The 23,185-nt window shown below is 37.1% G+C and overlaps 2 long non-coding RNA genes across 2 annotated transcripts in view; both read right to left on the reverse strand.

Moving 5' to 3' along the window:
- Positions 1–2,219: 2,219 nt before the first annotated feature.
- On the reverse strand, positions 2,220–13,702 carry LOC131414095 (uncharacterized). The gene is made up of 4 exons (XR_009222106.1): positions 13,614–13,702; positions 3,981–4,102; positions 3,734–3,803; positions 2,220–3,421 (listed from the first exon to the last, which is right to left on the reverse strand). It is a non-coding gene; the product is annotated as an uncharacterized LOC131414095 (long non-coding RNA).
- Positions 13,703–20,603: 6,901 nt separating this feature from the next.
- Positions 20,604–23,185, reverse strand: part of LOC131414096 (uncharacterized) — a 45,176-nt gene continuing 42,594 nt past the window's right edge. Inside the window, exon 8 of the long non-coding RNA XR_009222107.1 lies at positions 20,604–20,743. This is a non-coding gene — a long non-coding RNA (uncharacterized LOC131414096). The remainder of the gene's footprint in view (positions 20,744–23,185) is intronic.

The raw sequence follows: 23,185 nt of genomic DNA on the forward strand, positions 1-23,185 counted from the left end.
ACCTAGTCATGCAGCCTACATATTTTTTTATTACCTTTTCCTCTTCTTCTTTACCATTTTCAGGTTTCTTTTCTGGTTCATATGTTTGTTGTTGTAAATAAGAAACAAGACTCTCAGAGTTCCTGCATACCCTCAAATATCTATCTTTCATTTTCACTGGTGAGTGAGGTCTTGGCTGGTATAGGATTCATAGACAACAGCCGTTTTCACTTTCACTACTCTTTATATTGCTATTTCATTCTTTCCTTGCTTCCAGTCTTCCAGTATTAGAAATGAAAAGCCTGATAAGGGCCTGATTTTTTTTTCTTTTGAGGTGTTTTATTAATTCTGCTTGGAAAATTGTTAGTTCTTTTTTTTAAATCAATTGAGTCAGAAATTTTACCAGGATTTACCGAGGTGTGTCTTTTTCTCATCAATATAGCCTAGTGCAAACCTTTTATTTCAAGGAAATTTTATTATTTATTTCAGTAATCCCTCTTTTCCATAATTGCTTTTTTTTCCCTTCTGGAACTACTATTTTTATTTATTTTCTAGTCTCAATATAATTTTCATCTCACTATATTTTTGCTCTGTGCTTTCAGATAGTTTGGCACTTGATCTTCCAGGCCTCTAATAAATAATGACCAACCTCATTTTGAGTTATCTAATAAATTACTGTGGTTGACTGTTGGCCACTATTCATTCTTCATTCTTCGTAAGAGGATGATACATTCCTGTCCCATAGAATTCAGGTTTGGCTATGTGACATGTTTGCCTGATAAATAGAAATTCATGTGACCAATGCTATGTTTGAGCCTAGAGAATGAGCTCCCCCAGCACTCGTGCTGGTCCTTTCTGCCATGAGAAGGACATTTTCCAGATCAGGACTGCTCCTTCTGCCTGGGATGCAAGATGAAAAGACAGGTGGAATGCAGCTGCAGCTCCCCTGCAGAAGTCTTCATGTAATAGGAGCCAGAAATACATAGTTGTGACTCATAAGTTATAGAAATTTGGGGGTTTTGCCACCACATGCTTGATAACTAAATTCTTGTCTTCTAAAGGTATGTGGTTGCAGGTAATGACTTAAGTAAATGCTTTGTCATTGCATGCCTTGGCCCCTTTACCACAAGAAATAGGGCCAGTGATGCCTTTGAATCTAAACAAAGCAGAGAATCAATTCCAGAAATCTCAGAACTAATTTGGAGAAACTATCAGTTTCATATTCAGTTCTTCTTGAACCATTTCTAGTCCAAAATTCTGTATCATGGTTCAATCAGAGAAGTAGAAACACTAGGAGTGATATCTAACAAAGGATTTATTATGGGGATTTGACTTTATGAAATTGTGAGAGCTGGATGAAGAGTCTGCCTGAAGCTGTTGCTCCTGTGTCTAGACCTGTGGCCCACTATCAGTAGGGCAGGTGTCCTGAAGGAAAGACAAATATAAAGTGGAGAGTGAGGACTGAACAAGGATAGATCAGGAACTGTGAGGACAAGCTGAAATCCGCAAGGATGGATAGGCACTCCTATTGGTCTCTAACAACCTCTAAGAATCTACCTTTGATGACAGTTGGACCCGTAGGAGAAGCCAGTATCTTTTATAATGAAAGTAAACCTACAAGTGATGCAGGAATCTAAGAAGCTAGGAAGGGTATCCAACGGGATCTGGAAGTGCTGCACCATGGCTGTTGTCCCATTTCAGCAAGGTGAGCCAAGGGATAAGTGACATGATGCCCAGAAGAGAACATAGCTATGTTTCACTTCTGTCTTCCAAATCTCACGCAAAATGTCTCTTCTTGTGGCCCACACTAATCTGAAACTATGCAGGGAAGGGAATTCTGGAAACATAATTCCAGCTCAGCTAAAAGCAGACAACAAGATGAGATATGAAAACTTCAAAATTAATATTTGACAGATGAATGCACAAATGAACAACTAAATTAATCACCTTTAAGATTTAACTGCAGTGAATTTCAGATCTCTAAATTACCGGGGCTCTTCTTTTCCCTTAGGGAATTTAACACTTCTTTTGTTGGAAAATACATTTATTAACATTTTGTTTGTTTAATCGTTAGCATCCAGTCTCACACCTTACACCTTCTGTAAAACACCATCTTAGCCCATCCAACAGAACTTATGTTTGTATCAGTCTCAACCCATTTATTTATGTCGAGGAAGCCGTACTGCCCTAGCTTAACCAAGCATCACTTTCTTGATGTTTTGATTATTCTAAATGTCTATCTCAACATGCAAGAGTAATCAAGTAGCATTTATAGCAAGGGCTCAGGAAAGATAAAAGATAATAAAAGCTGCATCTTGTTTAATGGAGCATGTGATGTTAACTTCTTTAGACAATGAAAACGGGGAGGGAAAGAGAGATAAGGAAAATAAAGATTAGCTGCTTTCCTGCACCCCAAACCTCAATCTTAATACATTTATAAAAAGCCACCATCTATCAGGGTAAAGATAAATATTCAAAAATTAAGAGATGATTGATAGTTTTTTTATTATTATTAAAGGATTTTCCAGCATTAACTAACTTGGATATAGAAGGTTAATTCATTAAGAGTAATTAAAAAGTAATTCACATTGAATTGTTTAGTGCCAAAATATAGCAGCACCCGTGTGTCAGGGATTCTCTTATACCAGTAGTTCTCAAACTAGCGTGGGGAAGAATCACTAGGAGGGCTTGGTAGTGCAGAGATTACTGGGCCCCACTCCCAGAGGTTCTGATTCAGCGGGTCTGGGGTGGGGCCAAGAATTTGCATTTCCCTGATGATGCTGATATTGCTCATCTGAGGACTGCACTTTGAGAAACACTGATAGAATAAAACCACCCAAAGAGGATGGAGAGGCTGTATCTTATTTGTCAGGACCACTTAAAAGTATGTCTTGCAGGTCCCTGCAGTTAACTCCACAATTAAAGTACTAATTATCACAAATGGCCAAACACTAAGCTATGTGTCAAATCACTGCTTAGCGCAATCTTAAGTTAAAGCATCTACTGTATGTCTTGTTATCCAGCCAATAGAGAGAGTAGAGCCAAGCATTTAAAACCCTGTTTAAATAGACACAGTTACTATATCTAATCAACACAGCAGTGAGGCTTGCCAAAAACCTATAAAACTAATGGATTTGCAAGAAAATTACATCACCTTCAAATCAATGCTGGTGACACAGGTGGCATTTGTAAAAAGTAAAGAAATTGACATTAACACAGCCCATCTCTGCTGCCTGCCAATGATTACTCCGGCTTTGTTAAGGAAAGATCTTTTCCCTTCCAAGAATTATATTTAAATCATTCTAAAATAGTGTAATGGAAAGGACCAGTGAGTGTTCTAAAAATGCCAATTGATAGGTTGAGACTATTTGGGTTTAAGTATCATAGGGCTATCCTTATCCAGCAATGGGCAAATGGTCTTTAACATCCATGGTTTCTGTTCCTGTTGAAAAAATAAATAAAAGAATTAACCATCTAACTCAAATATCCCTTGCTCCATCACTAAAGAGGCCCACAGAAATTGCGGTGCACAATGTAATGAAAAAGCAGCTAAGGACTCGAACCTGTGGCTGCATGCGTAACCTCTGCTCTGGGGACCTGTCTTACTTAGCAGATGGAATTAAAATTCTGATAAGTGCTATAAAAGGTTTGTAAGGGAGGAAATTGGTGTGTGGTCACATTGTCTGCCTTAATCCCCTTCACTTTGCACTACCCAGCTTGTTGTTAAAACCAGTCCAGGAGGAATCATTTTCACCTTGAAAACTGCAGATGTTCATGTGAACCTTAGAAACACAGCTCTCCGGAAAATGCCTTCCTGGATAATCCTGGAGAAATGGGAAGTATGTGTTGAAAGTGCACAAGCACACACACATATACACACTTGTGTGCATGCTTGCACACGACCATCATAAAACAGCGATATGAAATTAGCATATTTCCTAGGAAGAGATATTGCATGCTACAAATTTAATCAGCTACAAACTATTCAAGCATAGAAATACCTTATATTCCACTGAGCGCTGCACAAATGTTCCGCCAACATGAGTAGATATTGACACAGAATATTTGGATTACTTGGGTTTAGAAGTACCCGTACTGTCCACTATGAACATTTCATCATCCCCTTTCAAAAAAAAATAATAGTTAGAGAAACCTAGAAGCATGAGCTACACAATAGAAGGACCAAGTAGGTAATGGTCTGTTTGGTTATAAGTTTTGGTATTTTACTTAGTTTATGTTGTACCTGAGGACTATAAACACAAACGAATGGGTGAGCAATACCCATAACAAAGATGCTTACATATATGAGAATTCTCCCAATGACTGTTTTAGAAAGGGAGGTTTTAACAAAGGACATCCATAAATATAATTAGCTATAATATTCTTTTTTTAACAAAAGCACTATATTAGTTTGGGCTGCCATAACAAAGTACCATAGACTGGACGGCAAGCATCCAGATAAACAACAGAAATTTATTTTCTCAGTTCTGGAGGCTAGAAGTTCCAGATCAAGGTCCAGCAGGGTCAGTTTCTGGTGAAGCCTCTCTTCCTGGCTTGCAGACGGCCGCCTTCTGATATGTCCTTATGTGGTCTTTCCTTAGCACAGTGTACATGGAGAGAGCTAGATAGAGCAAGCTCTCTTGTGTCTCTTCTTACGAGGACACTAATTCTGTTGAGTCAGGGCCCCACACTTATGATCTTGTTTAACCTTAATGAGTTTCTTATTCCAACTACAGCCACGCTGAGGGTTAGGACTTCAGCATGTAAATTTTGGTAGACACATACATTCAGTCCATAAGAAGCACAATTCCCATTAACAATTAATTTACTTAGCATTCACTTGCATATTTCTCCTAATGTAATTCCTCAATGAAAAGACAAACTATGGCTTTCAAACACATCGTATTTTCAGCAGTATCTTTGTTTACTATGCTTCTAAGGTTGCCATTTGAAACTGAATGAAGAACTCTATGGCTTTTTTGGAAGTGTTGCTTCCTGCTGTAGACTGCATTAATTATTTCTGCTATGGGCCCAGGGAGGGACACTGCCATTATCTCTGTGTCATTGAGAAGAAAACAGTCATAATCCTTTCAGTCACACTCCCTCAGAAACTGAAAAAAAGCATAACATCTTTCACAGGTTTCTTTTTGAGCATCCTCTGAGCTAGAGAAACTATCTTTTTCTAAATTATATATTAATATTTTTGACATGGAAACATAAAATAGCATTTGTTGACTTTTTTCCAGTCCAAATTTCTTCTAATCATCTTAACTATGACAAAGGTGGATGATATCATTATATAATCAAATGATTGTACAATTTTCTATTTTATTAATTCAAACAAGAAGTAAAGACCCTACAGCACATTCATTTCCCCTCCCTGAGTTTAAGTTCACCTTTTGGTCACTCCCTCCTTATGTCTGAGCCTTTGATTTTCCCAATTATTTCAATGATGCACCTTCTTCTCCAATCTCACAATTAACAAATTTCCATATGCAGAAAACAATAAGCATTATGATGTCCAATACCATTCCACTTTTTTCTTTTGGTGAGGAAGATTGGCCCTGAGCTAACACCCGTTGCCAATCTTTCTCTTTTTGCTTGAGAGAAGAGTGGCCCTGAGCTAACATCTGTGCCAGTCTTCCTCTATTTTGTGTGTGTGATGCCGCCACAGCATGGCTTGATGAGTGACATGTAGGAACGCACCCTGGATCTGAACCTGTGAACCCCGGGCTGATGAAGCAGAGCATGCTGAACTTAACCACTGCGACATGGGGCTGGCCCCCTTTTCCACTTCACTGATATGGATTTGGTCTAACTTGGCCCCACCGCGGTCTGAGACAAATGTGGTAGTCATGAAGTCTCTACCCCAGCGCCACTACGTAAACCAAGGAGGTTGAGCATTGCAGTCTCAGGGACTCCATTCTCATATATTTATGCGTGAGCGGTGCCATCTGGAGCAGGACTTGGTCACTACTGCAGGCTTCTGAGAAGAACATGTAAAAACACATGAGAGAGAAGCCTGAATAAAACAATTTATTGGAAGAATACCAAGAACCAAAGTTTGCTAAATTAATATATTCTATTGTTTTTATTTATTCTTTACAATTAACATTAACCCAAATATTTAAAAGAACCCAATACAACTTTCACAATTCTCTATCCTATGGATAATCTTTCTACATGTGTGTATGTAGGTATTCTCTACCACAATAAGAATGAGTAAAGCAGTTTGAAGTACAGATGGGAAACTTTGAACTTGGGACGTAAAGCATATACATCATCAAGTGTATGACTGAGCTAACATTTTTCTGGTTGTGAGTGTGTCAACACAAAGCAGATTGAAAACAGAGTGATAATAGTTTTCATCAGCTATATTCACACAATTCAAGCAAAGGCACAGATGGAAAACATTCCAATTGCAAAATGTTAACAGGGGTATTGAGAGGAGAAAGAGCAATTATGTTGAGCAAGGAGCTATTTATGATTTCAGTTGCCTTATATCTTGAATTTTCTTTACCGCCATGTGGCTGTGGTTATTTCTTGAATGAGTTTTGGCCTGAAGTATCCTAATGACAGGTTTTCAACTGATGAAAAAATGACACTTTTTTTGTGAAAAAAAAATAACAATAAGATGTTGCTATCAATATAAGTGATAGAAGGCCTTTTGTTATCCTTTCATTCTTCCTAATATCCTTTGGCCGCACCTTTTTTTTGCACAATGACTGTAAATCCATCATCTTAGCCAAATGTGTCAGTCAATGGGCCAAAGTGATATGACAAAACAAACAAAAAGTTCCAGTTCTAATATACTAGATTGTAAGTTTCTTCAGCACAGGGACCAATCAATTTATTTGTACCCCAGCATCTAGCATATTGTCTCTCAAATAGTAGAAAAGAAATGCTTTTTTGAATGAATGAATGAATGTATAACATTTATGTGATTGACCAATTCAAATAAAAGATTACCGAATATATATACCCACAAAATTGTTCTAAATTTAATTTTTATTCTGTGATTCAGAAAGAACTAGGATGTTATTTCTAGTCCTAAATTAAATAGTATGAATAAAGGTAGATACAACAATCACATTTGGATTATTTTAGCTTTTGGTTATTTGGACTTCTGATGGGTACTGTAAAATTTAAGTTATCTTCTGATGGTTTTTTAAAAGCATTAAAAGCTTTCAAATTCTCCCTTTTCCTGTAAAATTGCTTAGAAGGCCTTTCTTTGTTCTTGAAGATGGTCTGGGCTTTGAGGAATGTCTCTAACAGTAAATAATAAAGATGGAGCACGTGAGGAAACTTTTTTCATAAGAGCCATTGTGAATATATCACTCATGACAGTTTTTTGCTTCCTACACAAACTCCTCTCACCAAAAGAGTTATCAGTCTCACAGCCACCATGAGAATCTACCAAACCCAGATTGTTATTTATTTATTTATTTTTGTCAATTTAAGCTATATTTATAAAAAGCCAAGAACTGTAAGTTAAAAAAGAAGCTAACCTACAGGGAGGCGCTCTCAGACTGAAGAACCCCTGTTTCAGCAGCACTCTCCGTGGTCTATCTAACTGGAATAGCTCAATAGTAGCTGTACATGTTTGGTAGGTCCTTCCACTTCTAAGACCTTTACTCGGCAAGAGCTGCAGGGATCCTTTTAATGTGGACTTTATAATAACCAATGAAGGATTAATATGGGGGGAAGAAAACTACTTTGTGGAACAATTTACAATGTATTCATTCATTCTATCAGTATTTATGGAGAGCTGCCCCCATGCCAAGAAATGTACAACTAAACATTACACCAGTAGCCTTTGTGCCTATACATAAAATGAAAAGTAAATAATGTGCAGGCATAATTGTAACTTATTAACTGAGATTGCCTCCTCACCTTGGTATTTGTAACCTTATCTAGAAGCAACAGGACAGGGAGTCCTGACCAGGGTCTTCATTCAGATCTTCCTTCATCATTATAATTCTGTGGCTATAGTTTCTGTTGTTGTTTATGAAAAACTGGCTGTCTTGTAGTGTGAAATCCTTCAAGATAATAGTGGAGCATTCTCAGTCTCTGTAATTGCAGTTCTTCAAAATTTACCCATATGTCTTCTATGCTTCTATGATCACAACTCTTCCTTGTATCATTTTGATAGGTCTTCTGATTCCTAATTGCTATTGCCTAAATCTAAGGAATGCTTGTAACCATTAAAGGGCACAAAATCTTCTCAGTGTCTTGAAATGTTTGCAAATACAGCCCAACTGCAAGTCTTCTAGACATTTACAAACCTCCTCAAATTCAGATGAAATGAAAATAACTTCTAAGATAAAAGCTCAAAGTTATTCACCCTGCATTTTTCCTTTGATCCGGTAAAAAGGTCCCTTCAATCTTCATCCCTTCTCAATACCACACTCACCCTCCTCTGCAGTAGCACAAGTTGAAAGACAGATCAGACCGTTTTTGCACTCCTGTACAAGGCAAATCCCCTTTTCAGGTGAACTTTTATTCACTCATTAAGGCAAAGATTTCTTCTCTATGAGGCTATCAGCTAAACCCCAAGAATTTATAGTTTTTCTTTTTTGTTTTCCACAGTATTTATTCGTATTACCGCTAAAGCACTTATCATATCCCACTGTAACTTATTTTTGTGTTTCCTTCAAGACATTATTACCCACTTGAAAGCAGAGAAGATATCTTTATATTTGCATTCCTATTGCCTAGCATAGTGACAGATACATTGTAGGTATCAGTTGTAAACGTTTATAAAAAGAAAAAATGAATTAATTAAAAACATTACTTTCAAAACATTACTTACAAAAAAAATAAAGACTATCTTACTGGGTTTTGCTGCTTAATTGTTTCATGCCTTTTACATATGGAATACATTAGCAACTAAAAGGGAAAGGGCAAACATTGATTTTTAATTAAAAAATCATGATGTGATAAGAGTTAAGAAATTTTAGTTTGACTTTGAATATCACTGTGGAGTTCAGAATGCAATCGCAGTTCAGACAATGAAATGTCTTCACATTTTGCACTTGGCAGTCAAGGAAATGTGAAGATTAGGTGACTGAGTGTCCCACTTCCCTCAGGTTCTTTTTTTTTTTTTTTTTTCGTTTTTTTTTTTTTAATTTTATTTTTTTCCCCCAAAGCCCCAGTAGATAGTTGTATGTCATAGCTGCACATCCTTCTAGTTGCTGTATGTGGGACGCGGCCTCAGCATGGCCGGAGAAGCGGTGCCTCGGTGCGCGCCCGGGATCCAAACCCGGGCTGCCAGCAGCGGAGCGCACGCACTTAACCGCTAAGCCACGGGGCTGGCCCTCCCTCAGGTTCTTTTGACAGATCTGGCCAGACCACACAATCTCATGGATCCACACCGACCAATCCAAGTTAACCAGCGGGCTAAAGCAAATGGCTGGCTGCTTGCTCAAAAGCTGGTAAATGCAGACTACGTTACTTTCGCACTGATATCCATGAAAAATTGGTTAAATTAAATGCAGTTCTTTTAAGAGTGTATAATATTTTCCACCACATTTCTCATTCTTAGAATGTGCTGAAAGACACCTGATGACATTTGCAGCCTACCTAAATATGGTGATTTAGTAGTTTGAAATGAAGAGTCAATATAATACTGCTTGCAGCTTGGGACAAATATTTTCTGCAAATATAAAGTTTGCTGCTTTGTGTGGGAGGAGAATATTTTAGAAGATTGTCAACTGAATTATGTTGGCTGATATTCACTTTGTTTTCAACTGTGGGCATAAACAAATGAACAGATTTATTCCTTCTGTCACCATTACCCTGACATAAGTCATAAGACTGTAAAAAAGAACTTAGCATTTGCAAGAGTGTATTTTAGAATATGAATATTATACCTTATTTTTAAAGATTTTATACTAATTGGAGGTTTGGGGATCGTGTGACTCTGGAGGTATATGAACATATCAGGAGCTCTTCATGTCATGGACACTGCCTGGGATATATTTTCACTCACAATTCAGTCAACAAATACAAAAAAAATGCCAAAAAAAAAAAAAAATGCAAAAGGATTCTCCACCACTTTTGCATATCTTTTATGGAACAATTTGGGTAGATGCTCTAAATATATTATAAATATCATTTTACTGCCTCTGGGTTCTGAATAGAATGTTCAAGCACTATTAGATTTTAACATTTTTTGCCACTTCTGAGCTCGTTCATGGCCATTTTTCTTAATCCTCTCTTTACACTTTATATTGACATAGTTCTCCATCCTATGCACATATTATGGACATCTAGGGACAAGAATAGGCTAGCCTTGGGAAGAGGCATCATCCTCAAGTTGAGAAGTATATTGCTATTGATGGTTGAAACTCCAAAAATAAAGTTCAAAGGAGTGTAGAAAAAAAGGATGGGTGAGAAGGAAAGCTAGGTTGAAGCACAATCCCAAGGCCATGTAAACACTGTTATTTGGCAGGGTGTCATAGTGATTCAGAAGCAGGGCACTGGACCCACATCAGCTGGCTTCCAATCCCCACTGTGCCTCTCTCTGTGCATCAATTTTCTCATATGTAAAATGGAGATAATAATAATAACCATGTAGTTGTTGGAAAAATTAAATAAGTAAATAAATGCAAAATGTGCCCGAGAAAAATAAGTCCTCAATTAATATGGTTATTATTAGATTTAAAAAGCTAAATAAGAATTGGAAAAACGCACAATGTATTTTTTGATACTTTGTAAATACATGTAATTGAACAAAAAGATTAAAAATACATAAAAGCAGGGCCGGCCTGGTGGCGCAAGCGGTGAAGTGCGCATGCTCCACTGCAGTGGCCCAGGGTTCGCCGGTTCGGATCCCGGGTGCCAACTGACGCACTGCTTGTTAAGCCATGCTGTGACAGCATCCCATATAAAGTAGAGGAAGATGGGCACGGTTGTTAGCCCAGAGCCAGTCTTCCTCAGCAAAAAAAAGAGGAGGATTGGCATTGGATGTTAGCTCAGGGCTGGTCTTCCTCACAAAATAAAATAAAAAATAAAATAAATAAATACTGAAAAAAAAATAATACATAAAAGCATGTACTTTAGAGTATATGATCATAATTTTAATAATGTACTTTAGATAACTGGCCATCATTCACTTAAGAAATATTATTGTGTACTTACTATGCACCAGACATTGTGAGGTGTTAAAAGACATGGTCCCTATCTCCCACCAAGTGTCTTATGGAGAAGGGAAAAGATGAACACCAAGAAGAATACAATGTCTAAATGCTATGGTACAGATGAGACGAAGGGACTTTCCAGGCAATTTAGCATGTGTTCCAGACTGTAGAGTAGAGAGACAATAAATGACAAAAAGCCTTCAACTCCATATTAAGTAGTTTGACTTTTAACCTTAGTAACGGAGCATTTGAAGAATGTTTTTCAGTTCATTGCCTACACTGGGGGAAATGAATGGAGAAGGACATAGGTGAAGGCAGGGAAACCACTTAGCCTTCCATTTCAGTAATCCATAAACTAGGAGAGAGCTGATTGGTCTAAACTAAAGCAGTAGAGGTGAGATAATGAACAGGCAGAAGATTTGGGAGACATTAAGACGAAAGAATAGGGCCGGCCCCGTGGCTTAGCGGTTAAGTGCGTGCGCTCCGCTACTGGCGGCCCGGGTTCGGATCCGGGCGCGTACCAATGCACCGCTTGTGCGGCCATGCTAAGGCCGAGTCCCACATGCAGCAACTAGAAGGATGTGCAGCTGTGACATGCAACTGTCTACTGGGGCTTTGGGGGAAAAATAAATAAATAAAATTATTAAACAAAAAAAAGACGAAAGAATATATATAGAATTGTTGTCACCAATTGGATTGAAAAGTTAAAGGAGATGGAAAAGTAAAGAATACATCCCTGAGTTACCTGATTTAGTCAACTGAGTGGATGAATATGTCATTCATCAAGATGAAGAACATGGAAAGATTAGGTAGAATTAGGTAAGAAGGTGCTGTCTCCAGATTTGCATCTATTTAGGAAGACATTCATATGTAAATTCCCGCAAAAGAAGTTTAGTTGACAGTAAAACATATTTGTCTATTACATAGACGAGAAGTCTGGGTTAGAAATGTAGATTTGGGAGTTATAAAAATGGGAGTTGCAGCCATGAAAGCCACATTTTCACTCAAAGGGAACGGGGGAATGGAATGAAAACAAAGGCTAATCATGGAATCCTGAGGCACATCAACATTTAACAGATAGAAACAGGAATTTGCTGAGAATTTCCAAGAGCAGCTACAGGAGAACCAGGACAAAGAGGTGTCTGACACCAAAGGAAGAGGAGTTACAAGAAGGAGAAGCTGTTCTCCGGGAACAAATTCAGCAGAGAAGGCTAGGAGGTTGAAGACACGCTCTTTGACATTAGCATCTGAAAAGTCATTGACAATTTTGGTACAATGTCCAAGTGAGGCGGCAGAGGTGTGTGTTCACAGGGAAAGAGTAGAAATGCGGAAGTGATGGGAGTGTGGGGGTGCAGGTTGCTCTTTATAGAAGTTTGGCAGAGTAACAGCTAAAGGGAGATGTATGGCCTACTGAGATTTTTGTTTCTATTTTTCTTCTGGCTCTTAGATTCAGGGGATTTGAACATGTTTGCCTGCTAAGAGGGATAGCCTTATGTGAGAAGAGTGGACAATTTTTGGAGCAAAATGCAATAGGATCCAGACAATAGAAGTACAGATATAGGAAATGAGAGGATGATGGTTTTGAGGACACTTTGCTGGAGATGGGTGGCAGTTTGAGGTGTTGCCAACTGACTTTCTCTATGAAAAAGGAAAAGGATGGTTATCTATGGAGACTGATGATGAAGGAATGAAATAGAGGATTTGAAAGGAGAGTTGACTAAAATAGTCAACGTAAAGAAGAAGAAAAAGAACTGATGAAGAAAGAATTGCTGGTTGCCATCCCCAGCCCAGATGGGATGGCTTTGTCTTGGTGGCACCAATCCTCATGCTAGACTAGAAGCCAGCTCTTACTTGTACACCTGGGAGTCTAATGAAGAAGGTGCAACAAAGCAATTTGCAAGCTATGTGAGCCTTGGGATGCTTGACAAAGGTTGTATAAATGGAACTGCGTTGAGGTGCAGAATATATACCGTGTAGCAGAGTAAACACCTTGGTGTAGGGGGCTAAGAATTTGGGCATTGCTCTTGTGGAGTAAACCACATGGCCCCCACCGTGTAGACACCCCTGAGCGATCTCAGAAGAGCTATGGCTGAGTCTACCCAGGCTCCGCCTTATGGTAGTGTAAGACTTATGGCACACAAGCCTTTCTTGGAAAACACCGATTGTTCCTGCCTCAAAGGGATTTCTTCACTTTTGAAAGCAGGTAAGGCCACCAGGTCTTAACCCCAGTGAGTTGTTATAGGCATCATATTAACTCTCTAGTGACAGTCAATCTAATAATATTTTTAAAGGATGAATTTAAAATAGGGTGAAGCCTTGTAAAAGTATCATAATCACTTGTAGACTGGTCTTGTTCTATGTCTGTCTCTCAGTCAGAAAAGTCTGGATGTTCAGATACACCAGGTTGTATGCTTTGCTTTGTTATTAAATTATATTTCAGATTCATATTTTTTCAGTTTTCTTAAACATATTTATAAAATTTATTGCACTCACCATTTTTGTTGTTCAACAAAAGGCAGCATCCTCAGTGGAGACAGGAACAGAACACCAAGGGAATAGATGAATCCTAGGTTAGAGTCCGGGTCTACCACTTATTAATGTGTATCATCTAACCAGCCATGTAACCCCTCAAGCCTCAGATTTCTTCCTTTTATAAAAAAGAAGGTTTGACTAGATATCATTATAATTTGCAGTTCTAAAATACTTTATAAGATAGAAATTTTACTTTGTCACGGTCAATTTGAAGTGTAGCATTGAAAGTCAAACAGCCAAGAACACCTGCAATCAGGGCAGGTAACAGGCTGTGCCCATGTATTCTAGAAGCCTAATACTGACACCAGAGTTTTTACACTGCAGCAGCATAATCGTTCCTACCAGCATGTTCCATTAAAGCTTGACTTACTGCCAGGGAATTCACCTGCTGACATAGTAAAACTCCTAACTGGAAGCATTAACATTGCAATGTCAGATGGGGAAAAAAAAATTGTTCATAAATTCCACGAACGTGCACTGCTTTATTTGGGGTCCTAGTTGCAAACTCATTATTTATGCTGTGTACAGTAGGCCATCAACATATCCCACTGGGAAATTAGTTTGCAATTTAGAATCGTTTCAAAGTACAAGTGATTCTCAAGTCATTTTCCGAGGTTAAATGAGAACTCTTATTGCCTTCCGTGGGCTCAGAGGGAATTTTTACTCCATGTGTTTCCTCCTCCCCCAGCTTCTGCTATACTGTCTTGATTTTTCTTTCTTAAATGCACTTCGGGGCTAAATGTCCTTTTTTCAATTTTTGAAAGCCAGGAAATGGAATGGTATTTGTTGCATTTTCTTGCTTGCTGGGACTGCTTAAGTACCTCACTTTTGATTACTGCTTTTATTCTTTGAAGACTCCTGAAAGGTTTTCATGTTCTCTAGAAACGGGATTGCTTAGCTAACACAGGAGTGATTTTGGAAGATTGGATGGCATCCACTTTAGGGTGCAGTGAATCAGAGTCATCATTCCACTCCCAGTCCAGCCTTCTCACGCCAGGCGCCAGGCCATTGGACAGGGATTCAGGCAGACTGGCTGAGAGCAGGAGTGAGCATAGTAACTCCAGTAATGTACACTGGAAGTTCAACCTTGCTTATGGGCTTATGAGCCCGTTAAGTGCAGAATGAATTATTAAGATAAAAAGGGTTCCACTGGCCCTTTCCACTTTCACAAACCCCTTTGGTTGTTTGATTCTTTCCTTTAGAACCTCCTTAGGCATTTTTTAAAATTTTATTTCAGTGGTAAAATGTGGGCATGCTCCCCAACTCCACAATCTTACCTAACCTATGAGAATCGGCTTCATGCCACCTGGTAGATAATTTATAACCTGATATTATCCTTGGGGAATAAATAGCATTATTTTAAGTGTATCATTTTACCCTTTATCATTCCAAGAAAGTAGAAAATAATCTATAGTGTGAAGATCTTGTAGGAATTTTTTTCTCTTCCTCATTTCTCAGCAAGTGTCTAAAATGCCAAGGCCTGATATTATTAGATATAATAAACCAGGATCAAATAGAAAATAAACCAAAGTTGTTAAGCCACATCAAGTGACCCCTCCCCCAACAACAGGAAGCACTAGGGTTTATCTGAAACCAAGATTTCAACATCTCCCTAATGCATTAAGAGAGTGCTTCCATAGGCACAGACCAGAAAGTATACAAAGAAGATTGAGTGTTTAGTTTCAAAATACATGAAATCACTAGCTTAAACACAGAAACTACACACAAAGAGTGCAAAGAAACAATGAAAGCAAGAGATCAACAGAATAAATATCACCTAGAAATACTAACAGTCTTAAAGGTCAGAAATCCTTGGTTAAACAAAAAGACCCATCCATTACAAACAATCAATTACACGATAACCTGAGAATACCACACTATGAATTCCCTTTAAAAGCAAAAGTTATCCAGCTAAGAGCAATTAGCTGTGTGCTCTAGAGGTAACTAAACAGAGTAGGTACCAAACAGGAAAAGAAACTGAAAAATAAGTGCATTTAGAACTGTTTAATATTGAACTTCTAAAGCGTAGGGGAAAGGCTTTTGTTTCATGGATATCCATCCCAACGTGCCAGTGTGCCCAAGATCTTTGGAACTGCATGGAAGGAAAACAAAACCATTCACTAGATTCAATATTCTGAGTTAGTCTTTTTAGTTGAAATTGGCTTTAAATGTTTTCCTTGATTACAGATAATTCAAGTCTTTTATTACCACTATTTCAATGTGAAAATGCTTCAAAAATAATCCCTTTTTCCTTTAAGCTTTGAAAAAGCAGGTGTTGGTTTGGTTTGCTAGTGTTTTGTTTAATGTTATATACATTTTTAAAGCACCTATATTCAACTCATCTTGGCCTTTGCTTGGTGAAACAATGTTAGTTATGATTCCTGGCATATAGAAGCTTAACAAATTTGAATATTTAAGAACACTTAAGTGAATGGTATTTATAAAGACATTTCTCATGTCTCTAACAATTCTTTTTCCTAGACTTTCATTTTGTAATTTTTACTTTTGGGTAGCATACTAATTATCATTAAAGCCCTAAATCTTCTCAGGTATGGAGACAGGCTGAAACTCATTAAAACCTCCCAACTCTCAAGAACATTGCCTTATTATTAACGCAACTTCAGAGATTCCTGCATTTTTTATGTTTCATTAGGTAATAGGTAGTTTACTACCTATTGTGGCACAAAAAAATGTGGCAAAAAAAAGCAGTAGGATATGCTCTAACGACTTTTTCATTTTCACATACATTATTTGAGCAAGAGAAGAATTAGTTCTCTAGAAGTCACATTCCACTTCTAGCTTCTCAAAGTTATAACCTACTTTGGCTCTGTAATAGAGCCTTCCTTGGGAGGTCGATCTTAAATTGCAAAAAATAGGAATAAATATTTCTTCCTTTCCTTTCTCCCCAAAATGTTGAGCTTTGCTGAAAAGCTTTATTCTCAACCAAATACCAAAGGATGCTTCGTCCAGCTAAACTAGGATCCAAATGATTGTATAACCGAGTCCTTGAAAATAATTCCATGAAGGCAAAATACATGGTAGGCCAGTGTTTTCTAGATCACTAAAACCTCACATGATGCTATGATTGCAGGTGAACTTTTACAAAGCGCAAACATATTATTGAAACCAATAAAAACTCAGTGACTGCAGGGCAGCAAGAAAGCTCCAGTTAGAATCATTCTCATGTCAGTGGGTTGAATGAGGGGCTGAAGAGGTTGGTGAAAGTCAAGGATCCTGTTCTTTACCTGAATATCTGTCTAAATCTAAACTACAAGCCAGAGGCTGACCTCTTGAATGCTTATTAGTATTATTATACCATCCCTCTAACCACTCACACATTTTGTTCTCAATTAAGAATGTGTAATTTCTGGGGATTATTTATTTTCATATTAGATGTAATCATACATTTTGAAAGTTTGCTTAATTGCCCTGAAATCATTCACCATGGGGAAAGGAAGAGAACAGGACACACACATCCTCTATCTGAAACACAAATTTCCATCACCTGTGCATCCTTTCTCTCTTCAGTCCTGTGGTCAGGACACTAGAGCACAGATATTGTACACAAACTGCCTAATTATGAGGTTCTCGATAATCAAAACGATTTTTTAAAAAGACAATATAATCAGCCTCAAAACTTGCTGTTCTAGACACATAAACAGATGGCCTTGGGTCTAGAAGGAACAATGAGGTCGTAACATCTTTAGTGGCAAATTGTTGAAGCAACAAGTCGAAAGAACACAGAGAGTCCTTTTCTTCATCTGGCGTTCACAGGTTTGTCCATGTCAGCAACTCAGTCTCGAGACAGTCAAAACAGAACCCTTGGGTTGACCTCATTCTCTGCAAAGCTTGCTGCTCTGCTGCACACAGATCAACATTTTTGCAAATTTTGTCAAGTTTTATTTCTGAGGGCAGAGATCAGAGGGGAGACGAAAATGCATTGCCACAGTGATTAGCTTGGCTTTCTTTCTTTTTTTCAGTTTCTTAGAAACATGGTGGCCCTCCCAGTATAGATTTTTAAAGATCTTCTGTCTGTACGCCCTTGGAAAATGAACAAGGAAAAAAAACAACAACAAAGTGTATGTGGCACATGGCCAGACTTGGCTTTAAAAAGTTGCTAATTTTGGACTCACTTCTCTCCATTAGGGCAGTGTAAGAATTATGCACACAAGGCTGAGGCTTTTCTCTGCTTAGAAAACATCTGCATTCAATTAGAAATAAGCCTGAGTGTCGTGTTAATTCTGCAGACCCAAACAAAGTCATTTTTGTTTAAACTCTTTCAGGACTGTGAGTATGAGAGGTTACAGGAGAAAAAAAAAAAAAAAAAAAAGCAACAGAACAAAACTGCCATGTGGCCCTGGAAGGGAGCTGAAAAGGCAAATAAGAAGTTACTTTTCCTTGAGAATACAGACCTGGAAATTTTCTCCAGGAGAATTCTCTCCTCTACCATTTCTCTCTTGGGAGCATGGGGTTGAGGAGCAAGCCCTCTCTTTCCTCTACAAATGCAACTTTTAAAACAAAGGAACATTCTCCAGATTTCCCCAAAATGAATTTGACCAAATAGTTGATGTGTTTGGCAAATAAGTAGCATTTCATTTTTAATTTTGTGGAAAGCCAAACAAATCAAAACGACATTTATAGCTCATTGTGTGCATTTCAAATCACTTTCATAGGTACTGAATGTGATTGGTGTTCTGACCTCAGATATACTAAAAACAATTAGTTCTATTGAAACATACATTTTGCCATGAACGTCAGTATCCATGTCCACCTTTTGTTAACATCAGTAGCACTGATTTTACTGGAATTTGAGTTTCTCTCTCTCAAAGAAATCTGTGGCTAACCAGAGATATAATTTCCATACAAGTACATTAGAACTACATGTTTTTAAGGCTGATGGTCCCTAGAGAGAAGGGATTTCAGCTATTCCTTTGGGCTGATGTATTATTTCTTCTTCACATCTTTTCTTAAGATTAGGGCCCACTGTATCTCAGATAAGGAAGGCAGATGAAGACCCTATTTTTGTTTGAGTGTTGAGGGATATAATTCAGCCCTTAATCCACAGCACCAAATAGCTACACTACAGGTTTCTCAGGCAGGTAAAAATGTTTAAGTTTCTGCTGTTTAATCCTTATCAAAAACATCGGCTATAGGGAATTGTTTGTTGGATGCAGGCTTTATAGGCATGCTAAATATTTATTCTTTTATATGTTTTGACTCTATCTTTGAATCAAACCAAAGAGCTGGGCATTGAACCAAAACGTTTGGCACCATTTTTATTGGTTTTCACTAAATTGTCCAGTAACCTTATGCCAGTTGTCTGTGTGAGAAGAACCATAAGAAACAGTCCAATAAAATGTGTCATTATGAGAATATTTATATCACATTATCCAATATCTGTTTATGAGAAGCCGTGAGAAAAATTTCTCAGATTTTCAGTTTTAGGTATTTTTTCCTGAATTATGGTTTTCTATTTTGTTTTCAAGTCTTAGGAACACTGTGATTCTTATAACTAAAACTAGTTTCCCTTTTGCTTCAACTCCTAAAAGCTTTGAGACCTACCTTTAGTAACTGTGAATATATCTATTACATATGTTTATACTTGCTATATATCAAGGGGTTTATTAGAATGTAACCCTTACATTCCCTTTACTCTGTCTTTATCAAATATTTGTTTTATCTTTTTTATGTTTATTTTTGTAAGCTCTGATAATCCCTTTGTGAAATGTCGGGTATTTATAAGTAAGTAAATGAATAAATCTAAGTTAAGCATTAAGCCCTGCTGTTGAAGTATAAGCCTATTTAATCCAAGCCTTCATCGTGAGTGCTTGCTACGTAATAGTTTTTCTAAAATATTTAATTTTTGTATTATTTTTATATCACACAACTGTTTAATTTTGTGTTCAAAATTTTTGAAAGAATGAATAAATGTAAAGGTTGATTTTAAATATGTGTAAAGAAACTCAAGTAGAACCTCTGAAATGATTACATGGTTGGCAAGGAGGACATAAAAGAATGTAAAAGAAATTAAAGTTATTTGACTTTGAGGGAGAAAATGATTATAATGAAATTAAATAATAATATTTAAGATTTCACCCATCTTGACAAATGTTTTCTATCTCTTTAGAAAACAATGCCTAACTAAAAATGAGAGGAATTAACTTTAAAAATCTGAAATGAACATTGGGAAGATGGTGCTATATGCTTAAATAATCTTTCACTTGAGGACTTTGTGCTGGAATTTACCCATTACCTTCTTTGTTATCTCTCTGAGAGTAGTTAAAGAATCCCAATCAATTGAAATAATGCTCTTCCCTCATAATTAAAAAAAAATACAAATTTGAAAATGTAAACATTTTTAACCGAAAGTAAAATGATTGATAACTTATATCAATTTCATTTTTATTTTTTCTCATGTTAGCTTTTATAATCGAAAGCAATAGTATGTTTTGTTAGTGCCATCACCACATTTATAAGCGAAAAGGAAGCATAAAACTGAAGCACAAGAAAGTTAAAGTGTTGAAGTGATTCTGATACCAAACCAAGTGGGCTCGCCTCCTGGTGAGTTAAATAAGACTCTACACCAGTGGACGTTGTATCACAAAGTAAAGTGTATTTGCAGCAAATAGGAGGCCATGAGGAATCATTTCCAAAGTCATGGCGTCCCTGAACAAAGGAAAGCAGGAAATTTTATTTGGTTGGGGAATGAATATTCAAAAGGGAGAGGCAGGTATTCACTTGCACAGGCTCAGTTGGAGAACATGGTTCCACATAATGAGGCCTAAGCTCCTCCTGGAGAGATCTTTGCATTAAAGATAAGGCAAAAGTCATGAGCATAGCTCTTGTGGTGAGGCTTGATCAGTTTCAGGATAGCTGGTGGTTACAACTCCTTAACACAGGAAAGGAAAAGAAACAACGTGGAAAAACAGTTAATTACTTCCAAACCCACCTTTGAGTTTCTCGAGGAACCTAGTCCGTGACAATTCCACTTGTCATCAGATATGAAAAGATAGGCCTGTCTCTTGACTACTGGTTGTAACTGATTTTTGTTTGGTTTTCAGGAAGACAAAGACTGAGAAGTAAGCTTTAGCCTAAACAGAAAAAGAAGAAAAATTGGAACGATTAAACATAAAGCTCATGTTTTTCTGTTTGCTCTATTGTTTATACCGTGTTCTTAGATTTTAGAGTGGAGAGATAGCTTCATATTATCCAAAAAGTAAAAACGGGCAGAGATGGAGCTAAAGCTCAGGTCCATATTGCCGAACTCCCTCTAAACCTCTTTATAACTAGATAGATATATTTTCATCCAGTGGCACGTGACAGATCCCAAGTGGCAAGTGGCCAAAGCCTACACTGTAGATGATGGGAAATGCCAGAGGCCCTAGAGGTCACACTGTTTGGTCAGATCACAAAGGACTATTCTATTTTTCACTGACAATTCCTTCTATCTTCCTTCTATGTCTCAATAGTTCATCAAATATTGAGATGACAAGTTAAAGCAGGAAATCAGTCATTTAGCTCTTTCCAAAATCCACAAGTGCTGGTCCTAGACTACCCTAACTCCATTTCTACATGATGTAAAAGAGTTTTTTTGATAAAGAAGTAACAGGTGTATGAGACAAGAGTCATTGCACATCTTAACATGGGAAGTGACTTTAGTAGACAACTATTTAAATTCAGATTTTCCTGAGATACTCACAATAAACTAGCATGTAAATAATTTAGCCCACTTTATCTCCATCAACAATTTGAGAAATACACCTGATCATTGTATATGTCCTTTTATATTTTTTTAAGAAATACTTATATTTCATCATGAATCCATATTAACTCAAAAGATTTTCCACTTAAAGAGAAGGGTAAGAATAGGAGGAGAAAAAAAAATGAGAGCCGAGAGGACATCAAATCTTTCCCGTGTGGATTTTTATATCAAGAGTTGCTCTAAATTTGTCATTATTTCCCACGTGAGTGCTACCTGGGTAAATTATGGCTTACATCACCCTCCACTTGAAATGAAAAGCAGATTGCATTGCAGACTTGAATTATCCTCCAATATTGCATGATATATGATCCATCTTGATGGGAAACTATTGTTATATATTTCATAGTTATGATTTCCAAGGTATCAAACTCCTCATTATCTTCCCGTGCTAGCCGGCTATAAATGCCAAAACACTCTAGTTTCCAGTATGTGCTTTTTGAAACTTATAGTCCTGTGTTCTGTGTGTGTTTAGCATTTTATGGTGCTGCATAATATAGAAATGCCATGATACTTCATCAAAAGCCTCAGCTAGGCTATTGACAGTATAGGTTTCATTTAATTCCTAGATGCAGCAGACGTTCTTTGATATTTCCTGTATAAGATAATAAACACCAAATGCAGCGCTTAAAATGAATATTTAAAAAATCAATCAGGCTTGAAATTTAATTTTAACTAATTGGCTTGCTATATTCTAACAAAATTGAATGACATAAAAATTTCACCTACCCTATATAATTTCAGATTTTCTCCAATCATAAAAATAGATTTTTTTCTTCTCTTTTAACTTCCTTTGATATAATCTTTTCATTTAATAAGTTAATTTATCTTTCTCTGACACAGGTTGAAAAAAGTGTGTATCATCATCCCAGGGTAGTAATCACATGTGCAATATAATTTTACGTCACCACTCTATTCACACTTGGCTTCTACTGTGAATCTCCAACACAATTAAAGCCCTTAAGGAGGCCTGTGGTGTAGATTGCAAATACTGATTATTTTTTCTATATACATTTCTGGAATGGACTGAACTAAAAGAAGATAGATACAGACTATCTATTCTGCTCCCCTAGAATCTTCTGGAATTAGGCATCTCACATTGATTCATCCTTCTGACAGAAAGGAGCCATCAGTATGACTCACACTACAGTGAATATTATCAGTGCCTCTGGGAAAGAATAAGTTGGTCTTAATGGAAAATATCAAAGCAACAACAGCAGCTGGCTTATAAGCAGATGACAGTAGGGAAATATATTTTTTACACATAGTACGTCTACATGGAAAATAAATATGTATAAATGGAAGAATACCCATATAGAAACCCCAAAGGAGTATGAAGCATATGTTTGTTTCTGATTAGCTAACACTACTAATTTAGTATACTGATTTGGCTGTGTTTCCATACCCAGTCAGGTTTATTGAATTTTCTCTTAAAGTAAAAAAAAAAAAAAAATGTATTTACTGAAACAATTTTATTGTTGGTAGTGGTATAATACCAATACCAAATAATAAAATTTGGTATTGGTATAATACCAAATAATTACCTTGCTGGCATTTCCCCTCTTTTCATTTCCTTCTTATGGTCATATTCCCATAGACTTATATCCAGAAATAACAAGGTAATGAAAACTCAGATATGTTGATTCTGACCAATTATCTAATATTGCAAACTAAAATCAACATATCCGTGACAGATGAGAAACGCATCTACCTGACAACCCCAAATCCAGTGAACTTTTAGAATAGTCCTTCTTAATGTGGAAAATAAATTTAA

The sequence above is a fragment of the Diceros bicornis genome, chromosome 14 (genome assembly GCF_020826845.1).
Source record: "Diceros bicornis minor isolate mBicDic1 chromosome 14, mDicBic1.mat.cur, whole genome shotgun sequence".
In the NCBI taxonomy this organism is placed as follows: Eukaryota; Metazoa; Chordata; class Mammalia; order Perissodactyla; family Rhinocerotidae; genus Diceros; species Diceros bicornis.